This window comes from Eriocheir sinensis, unplaced genomic scaffold (genome assembly GCF_024679095.1).
Source record: "Eriocheir sinensis breed Jianghai 21 unplaced genomic scaffold, ASM2467909v1 Scaffold856, whole genome shotgun sequence".
Lineage (NCBI taxonomy): Eukaryota > Metazoa > Arthropoda > Malacostraca > Decapoda > Varunidae > Eriocheir > Eriocheir sinensis.
In genome coordinates this window covers 93,912-103,233 of record NW_026112226.1, presented here as the reverse complement: position 1 = coordinate 103,233, position 9,322 = coordinate 93,912, and positions in this window count along the sequence as shown.

Below are 9,322 nucleotides of genomic sequence, written 5' to 3'. Positions count from 1 at the left end.
TTGCTGCCAGGGAGTGAAGATGCAGGCTAACTCTTGCGTTACAAAGCTGGACAGCATGATTCTGTTCCTATTTTTCACCCTCACTCATAATTACTTGGTCAACATGCTGCCAGGGAGTGAAGATGCAGGCTAACTCTTGCGTTACAAAGCTGGACAGCATGATTCTGTTCCACCTCACTCATAATTACTTGGTCAACATGCTGCCAGGGAGTGAAGATGCAGGCTAACTCTTGCATTACAAAGCTGGACAGCATGACTCTATTCACCTTTTTCACCTGCATTCACAGGATCACTTGGTCAACATGCTGCTGAATAGTGGAAAGTGTGACGGTGGTGGCGGACAAGATCGCTGGCCCTTTCCACCTTGGCCATCCACCTCTACCACGAGTTGGCCCACCAAACACTCCACACCAAGGTTAACAAGGCCATCAATGTGCTCCAGGCATACCTCAAGGTTTGGCTTTACTCCCCTCGTTGTTTTGGTGGTGTAGTAAGTGTGGGTCAGGGATGTTGCGGGATTCAGTTCCCCTGTCTTTTGTCCCTCTCATCCCTGATCTCCCTGTCCTTATACCAACAAGAACCAGTCAGTCAGTCCCTCAAGGTCCGGGTATGCGGGTGAAGTGTTTTCACCTCAAGGAACTAGACGTCCCTGCCCTGCATAGTCTCAGGTCACCCTTGGACAAGGTGTAATACCTGATCTGTCTCCCGTGCCAGTGTCACGGTGAAGCCTCTGGGCAGCAGCAGTGGTGGATTGGATTGCAGGCAGAGGATCTCTTTATGAGACAATGGCTGGAGTTCCAGGGTCCTAGTCAGCTGGACCGTGCCTAATTATTTAGGCTTGCGGTGTAGAGAGTGTGGCGACCTCTTCACTAAAAAGCCTCCCTGGGAACCAGTTGTCGGTGTGAGCTCCCCTCCCTCCCTTCTATCGACGGTACTCCCATCCCTATTCTGCATAACAGCTGGTTCTTGTTTTCTCCTGAAAGAGATGTCTTCCGTGGGTCATTTGAGATTGTACCTCCCGGCTTCTAGGTGGAGTTTCTGAGGGTTTTCTTATACTCAAGGAATATTTCAGCTTTTTGTCTCTCAGGAAGGGCGTCTGATACTCTCTAGAGTTGGTGGAGAACACCTGGTGACAGGTGCCACCGGCCAGGCCTCGAAAGGGTCGCAGAGTTGGGTTAGACGTTTCGGAAAGTGGGAACGAATTGCTGATTCCTTTTCTTTCTTTGCCAGCTCTGCTCTGTGTGACTACACCGGCCCCATTCTATGGGACAAAACTTCAAGGACAATTGCTGAAAAGTGCCGGGTTGTGAAAGTCTCTCTCGTGACTGAGGCTCAGGACAAGCGATTGGTCTTTGAGGCATTTTCAAGACCCAGTGGGAGCGAACTCCCAGTGTTGGAGGCATCTAACACATCAGTATCTAATTTCCATGCACAATTTTATCCAATTCAATTTATGGTCACACTTTAAGTTATTTCGAAAGCGCTTTTAATATTTGCCCTAACTGTTAACTCGCTTAAATTTCTAACAATGCCTTCGAACCTCCGTAAGTGTGACGTCTGTCCCGGACGATTTGCAGCTCAGTACTTCCAGCTGAGTAGAACTTGCCGCCTCTGCGTTCAAAGATTACAACTTCAGAAGGCTGTGACTGAATTTGTTTTAAGTAATGTGGCAGTGACTCCACCATCGATGGTGGAGAGGCCCTCCACCGAGACTGTGCCCTCTCCAGACGACCCTCCTGCTTCACGGGAGGACGTGTTACCTGCCTCACAGGTTGACTCCCAGCCTGCCTCACAGGCTAACTCCCAGCCTGCCTCACAGGCTAACCCCCAGCCTGCCTCACAGGCTAACCCCCAGCTTGCCTTACAGGCTAACCCCCAGCCTGCCTCACAGGCTAACCCCCAGCCTGCCTCACAGGCTAACCCCCAGCCAGCCTCACAGGACAACCGCCAGCCTGCCTCACAGGCTGACCCCCAGCCTGCCTCACAGGCTAACCCCCAGCCTGCTTCACAGGCTAACTCCCAGCCTGCCCCACAGGACAACTTCCAGCCTGCCCCACTTAACGCTTCTCTTCCTGCTTCACAGGATGTCGGGTTCCAACCTGTAAGGAATGGAGCCAAACCGAAGCAGGCAACCAAGGATTTACTGACCCCCACTACCTTCAATAGGTTCCAGGTGCTGGCAGACACCATGGAGGATGAGTTCGAGACTCGCCTAGTTGGGGACTCCATGGTGCGTGGCCTGCACACTCCTGCCTTTCCTTCCCTTACCATTCACTGGCACATCCACACACACCCATGCACACCTTACTGCCCCTATCTTCCCTGTCATCCACACCACCCTGGCACCACACCACCCATGGCCATCCACACACACCCATGCACACCTTACTGCCCCTATCTTCCCTGTCATCCACTCTATCCTGGCACCACACCACCCATGGCCATCCACACACACCCATGCACACCTTACTGCCCCTATCTTCCCTGTCATCCACACCACCCTGGCACCACACCACCCATGGCCATCCACACACCCATGCACACCTTACTGCCCCTATCTTCCCTGTCATCCACACCACCCTGGCACCACACCACCCATGGCCATCCACACACACCCTGGCACCACACCACCCATGGCTGTGATGATAAGAGTATAAAGAAAATTGTCTTCTGATATGAATAGTCCACTGCAAAATAAAGGTCTGTCCAAGCATCTTCCACCTGGTTCTCTTGTCTGGTGTTAGTGTGCTCCATCCTGCCCCAACAAAGGTTATAATTCCACCTCTCCACCTGGTTCTCTTGTCTGGTGTTAGTGTGCTCCATCCTGCCCCAACAAAGGTTATAATTCCACCTCTCCACCTGGTTCTCTTGTCTGGTGTTAGTGTGCTCCATCCTGCCCCAACAAAGGTTATAATTCCACCTCTCCACCTGGTTCTCTTGTCTGGTGTTAGTGTGCTCCATCCTGCCCCAACAAAGGTTATAATTCCACCTCTCCACCTGGTTCTCTTGTCTGGTGTTAGTGTGCCGCACAGTTGAGGTTTTTCAGTCACTGCCGAGTGGCCTAAGACTACCCACATGCTGGCCTGAAGACCACCCATCAACCTGGGCTCTAGATAACCTCTCCAAAGAGAGGCTGAAAGATGAGTTCCGGGGGGCAGCATGGGCCAACACAAGATGGCGCCACTATCAACACTCGCCTGCGCCAGAACGGGCTGGGCCGACCATCAGGCCCCACCGGGAAGAAGCCTTGGGCTGACCATCAGGCCCCACCGGGAAGAAGCCTACCGGCGCAATAGGCCGCGACAAAGAAAAAAAAAATATATTTGGTGTATTGAGGTCTTTGCAAAAGATAACTATAGATCCACAGTATTAGATTACTGTTGATATTCATCTCTGGTAATTTGTTAAGTAAAATATGTGGCTGAATTGTAATGAAAGCGCTGCTAAAATCTATAAATATAATTCTAACCTGTGAATTTCGGATTTCTAAATGTTCGTAAGTTTGGTGAAGTAAGGTTAACCCAGCATCCTGAACACTCATACCTTGACAATAAGCAAATTGCAAAATATCTTTCAAGGGATCTACGCTTGAACAAATGTACCTCTTCACAATGTGCTCCAAACATTTCATTATAATTGATGTTAAGGCTACGGGTCGAAGATCATTAAACTCCCTTGGGTGGTTGTTTTTGGGTACTGGAATAATCTCTGACATTTTCCACACATCCGGTACTGTACTCTGATCAAGTGAAGCTTGGAAAAGTTTACACAGTGGATCAGCAAGTTGCTCGGCACAGGATTTTAGTAGTTTAGAACCAATTTTATCGGGTCCACTTGCTTTTCCACATTGTATACGTTTCATGGAGTTCATCGTATCATCACGAGTTATTATTATTCGTTCTACATTGATGCCCCTAACCATTGACAAAATATTTTCACATTCAGTATTAAAATGGTGCACATCAAACCTTGCATAAAAGGAGTTCAAATCATTTACATGTTTGGTGGGTCTTTTAATGACCTTTTCTTTTAGAGCCACTCAGTAGTTTACCCTGTCCAAGCATCTTTTGACTTATTTGACTTAAATAAGTTTTCAATTTTAACTTTATTTGACTGTTTAGCATCTAGTATTTTCCTATTTAATTGGCTTTGTATCACTTTACTTTGCATGCAGTCACCATTTATAAAAGTTCTCTTCTTTTCAATCAATAACGCTTTGATATCAGAATTTATCCAGGGTTTGTTATTTGGATAAATGCTAATTTCCTTAGTTGGAACAATCATGTTGGTACAAAAGTTAATTTATGAATTTAAAACATCTACATTTACATTAATAGAGTTGGACTTATTATACAACACATCCCAGTCTGTACAATATATGAATTTAAAACATCTACATTTGCACTAATAGAGTTGGACTCATCATACAACACATCCCAGTCTGTACAATATATGAATTTAAAACATCTACATTTGCACTAATAGAGTTGGACTCATCATACAACACATCCCAGTCTGTACAATATATGAATTTAAAACATCTACATTTGCACTAATAGAGTTGGACTCATCATACAACACATCCCAGTCTGTACAATATATGAATTTAAAACATCTACATTTGCACTAATAGAGTTGGACTCACTATACAACACATCCCAGTCTGTACAATCAAAACAGCCTTGAAGACTCACCATGTGCTCATTATTCCAATCCTGCACCTTAATTTTCTTGCACAGTTTACATTTCAGAGTTTGCTTACATGTGGGAGCCAAAAACACCATATTGTGGCCAGATTTACCTAATTTAGGCTTTTGATAAGAACGATAACCGTTCCTTACATTACAATACATTTTATCTTAAATATTATTATCTCTAGTGGGGCAAGTTACAGTTTGCTGATACAAAGGTACATATGGTTGGAAATTACAGTGGTTAAAATCCCCCAACACTTTCATAATTCCTTCAGGATTTTCATTTTCGTATTTTCTAACACAATTTAGTGATAACTTACTCGCTATTGCCTCAGTGGCATCAGTCGGGATGTATACAGTTATAATCGTCACATTATTAAATTCACGTGGTAGGTAAAAAGGTCTACATGATATTACTAAATATTCCAGGTCGTCACAACAAAAATGTTCCTTTATGTTAACCTGAGTACACCATCTCTCATTTATGTACACCGCCGCCACTCCTCCCTTATGTTTCACCACGTCCTTCATGTATCCCCTGACTATCAAGAAACCATCATTATTTACTGTTTCGTCAACATCCTTGTCTTCAAGCCAGGTTTCGGTTAATGCTATGAAGCTACTCTCGGTAGTTCCCTATATATTCACAGTTTGCTGCTAATTCATCTATTTTATTTCGAGTTGATTGTACATTACCGAAAGTTACTGTAGGCAGTGGTGTCCTTATACCCCGCCTCCTCAATCTCGCCTGCACTCTACCTCTCCACCTGGTTCTCTGTCTGGTGTTAGTGTGCTCCATCGTGCCCCAACAAAGGGTTCTAATTCTACCGCTCCACCTGGTTCTCTGTCAGGTGTTAGTGTGCTCCATCCTGCCCCAGCAAAGTTTATAATTCCACCGCTCCACCTGGTTCTCTGTCTGGTGTTAGTGTGTTCCATCCTGCCCCGGCAAAGGTTTTAATTCCACCTCTCCACCTGGTTCTCTGTCTGGAGTTAGTGTGCTCCATCCTGCCCCAACAAAGGATCTAATCCACCTCTTCACCAGCAGGTGGAGAGGTGGAATTAGAACCTTTGTTGGGGCAGGATTGAGTAGACTAACACCAGACAGAGAACCAGGTGGAGAAGTGGAATTATAACCTTTACCGGGGCAGGATGGAGCACACTAACACCAAACAGAGAACCAGGTGGAGGTGGAATTAGAACATTTGCCGGGGCAGGATGGAGCACACTAACGCCAGACAGAGAACTAGGAAAAATGGAATTAGCCTGCATTAGCCTGAACAGGGAGGAGTATACTAACAGGACAGGAGAGTTAGAGCATCCTAGGAAAGGCCATAATCCTGTAGTGGACTGTTGATGGTTAACCTGTCCGCTGCGATTGTCAGGGATTTGTCCTTCGCTGGTAACCTGGTAACATACACTCCCAGGTCTTTCTCTGCCTCTGTGGTGGATAGTGGAGTGTTTCCCATGTGGTATTGGTGTGCTGGATATCCTCTCCCAAGGTGCAGGACTTTACATTTTTCTTCATTGAATTATAGCAGACACTTTGTTCCACTCCTGTAGCTTGGTGAGGTCTTCTGGTAGGAAATCCACAGTCAAGGGTTAAACATAGTAATGTAATGCCATTTTCTTGCATGGGATGTGCATTAATACTGTGTAACCCTAATGTGAAATTTGTCATGTGTGAGAGGAATGAAAAGTCATGTTTGGTTGTTGTTCAGCAGTACAGTGATCAGGATCCTCAAGCAGACCAAGCACTGGGGTTTGGGAGTGTATTTTTTCTTTTTACAATTCTTTGCCGAACTGAAGGGCTTGCTCAACAGTTATTTAGCAAGACTGAATTAGTTTCCATTCTTGTCTCCAGTATACTGATGGACACAAAGAGGTGAAGCTTGTGGTTGTTGCAGCATCTTTTTTCTTCTTTCTACAAACACTGTTTTTCAACTTTCTTCTGCAGAGCCCGTCCAGCGCTGGGCCCGGCCACTGCAAGCCTTGTTGGGTCAATGTGTGGGAAATCAGCCAAGGTGGAGTTTGAGTCGGTCGGCCTCAACCATGAGGGTGCGCATGGAGTCATTGTCATGTTCCGTTGATAACCTCCTAATTGATTCATGTTGGTTGATGTTTCACTCTGATATTGCAGTAAATATTTAGTTGTATCATTGTGCATCATCTGGATAACCCCAAAGTGTTCCTAAGGTATAATGATTGAATGTTTTGACAAGAATATGAACATTCACTCTTAGTTAGTAAGAAACTGTGTATGTGAGGTATTTGTTTCCATGTTATTTTTTTTTATTCTGATTATTTCCTCACTCTCAGGCTGTGTGAGCGGCAGGCTGGCCGTGAGCCTTCCTGGGAGTGCTGGGCGGCCTGGTGCCCCGGCTGAAGGCAAGCGGCCTCCCTGAGACACCCAAAGACTGGCTGACACAAGATCTTGTGCTGGTACTGGTGTCTGAAGGCTGTGCAGTGGTGCGGACACAGGCTCAGAGTGCCCAGGTGGACCAAGATGCTGGTAAGTGTTGCAGCTGACAGATTACTGACAAGGGAACAGGCAGGGAATATAAACAAAACAGACATGGTAGTTATAAGTGTGGCCAGTGTCGCCTCTTCTTATTCTTTATAAATGTTTCCAAGGTTGCCGCCTGCCTGGGAGCAGACTCACAGAGGTCAGCGCGGGGCAGCAGGACAGCGCCCTCAGCAGTGACGATGAGTCTCTCCATGAAGGCTGCACAGCAGCAGGCCACCGTCGCCCGAGAGCATCCTGAGGAACACTTCAATGTCCAGGTGAGAAGCCTTGAGCTTTTTGGAAATTATCCTTGGGAAAACTTATGGTATAAAGCATCTTTAACCCGTCCGCTGCGATGGGCATGTATTTGGTTTCATTGGTACCATGAAAACATGTACTACCAGGTCTTTCTCTGGCTCTGTGGTGGATAGTGGAGTGTTTCCCATGTGGTATTGGTGTGCTGGATATTCCCTCCCAAGGTGCAGGACTTTATATTTGTCTTCATTATTGTAGCAGCTACTGTTTGTTCCATTCCTGTTGCCATTTTTTTTCATTATTGTAGCAGCCACTTTTTGTTCCATTCCTGTAGCTTGGTGAGGTCTTCTGGTAGGAAATTTGCAGTCAAGGGGTTAAAGATGCATATTTTTAATCAAAACTGATATTGAAAATCCTCTTGCATTCTCTAAAAAGCAAAGTCAGCTCAGGATTTTCTCCAACAGACTCTTTGTAAGGTCCAGTCCTTGTTAGTGACTGCCGGTGAGAGGCAACACTTGGGCAGGGGTGAAGCTTGGGGTGATGATGATGATGAGGATTGTTGCAGGTGTGAGGATGTCAAGCCACCACAAGCCAGGAGGGAAGTGGCTGCTGGGGCCAAGACAGCAGGTGAAGCAGAACCCTTAAGCCTCAGGTCTTCACCCCTGGACGAAGGAGGTGTTTCTTGGCGGCCAAACTCGGGAGACTCACCAGAAAAGACCTTGGTAGATGATGCAAGTTTTGCTCGCTGGAGACCACAAGAGTATTCACCCGTGCCTCATATTGTGGGTGAGGAGAGCAGCCTGCACCATCTCCCAAGAGGTATGTTTAACAGTGAGGCATGCACACAGGCAGGAAGCAGCACTACAGTCACCAGGAGACATTTTACATAAAACTGGCTACAAAATACTGCTGCTGCTGGCCAGAATGGAGATCAGGTTCAGCAGGATCCCAGCAAGGTGCTCTCTTTACTTCTTTGTGTGATTTTGAAAACACTTCAGCAGCCAAGGGGAACGCTCAAGAGAAAGTGTCATATCTATGCAAACCTTCCTGCAGGGGTGAGCTGAAAGGTGAAAATGTAGTTACCACGACTCCTTGGAGAAGAGAGACACCATTAGTAGTTTGGTTGGTGAGAAAAGCTTCACCAGTCATGCTGCTTGTACAGGGGAGAAGACTTCAGTGTTGTCCTCCAGGCCTCTTTGCAGCGGGTACTCTAGATCAAGCAGCAGACCAAGTGTCTTGCATGTGTGTGTGTGTGTGTGTGTGTGTGTGTGTGTGTGTGTGTGTGTGTGTGTGTGTGTGTGTGTGTGTGTGTGTGTGTGTGTGTGTGTGTGTGTGTATTTACCTAGTTGTGAAATACCGTACTAGGCTCGTGCTGTCCCATCTCCATAATTCTTATTATCCAGTTTGTCTTTAAATTCATGAATCGTTTTGCACACACAGTCTCCTTGTCAGTCCGTTCCATGTTGTTATACTTCTGTATGGAAAACTGTATTTCTTGTCATTTCTTATCACTGCCTCTTGTCACACTTCTGTCACGTACCACTAGGTCTTCCCTGTCCAATTTCTCCAATCCCTCTTGTATCCTGTACAATGCTATTAGGTCCCCTCTCTCTCTTCTTCTCTCTAGTTTTGTTAGTCCCAATTTCTCCAGTCTTTCTTCATAGGTATGTTCTCTCAGAGTTTCCGGTAATTTAGTCGCTGCTCTTTGTACTCTTTCCAACTTTCTAATTTCTGTCTTCAACATAGGTGACCACACTAATGCTGCATATTCCAGTCTTGGACGTATCATCGATGTTATTAGTTTCTTTACCATTTCTTCATCTAAATATATTAATGCTGCTTTTATGTTTCTAAGAGGATTGTATGTTTC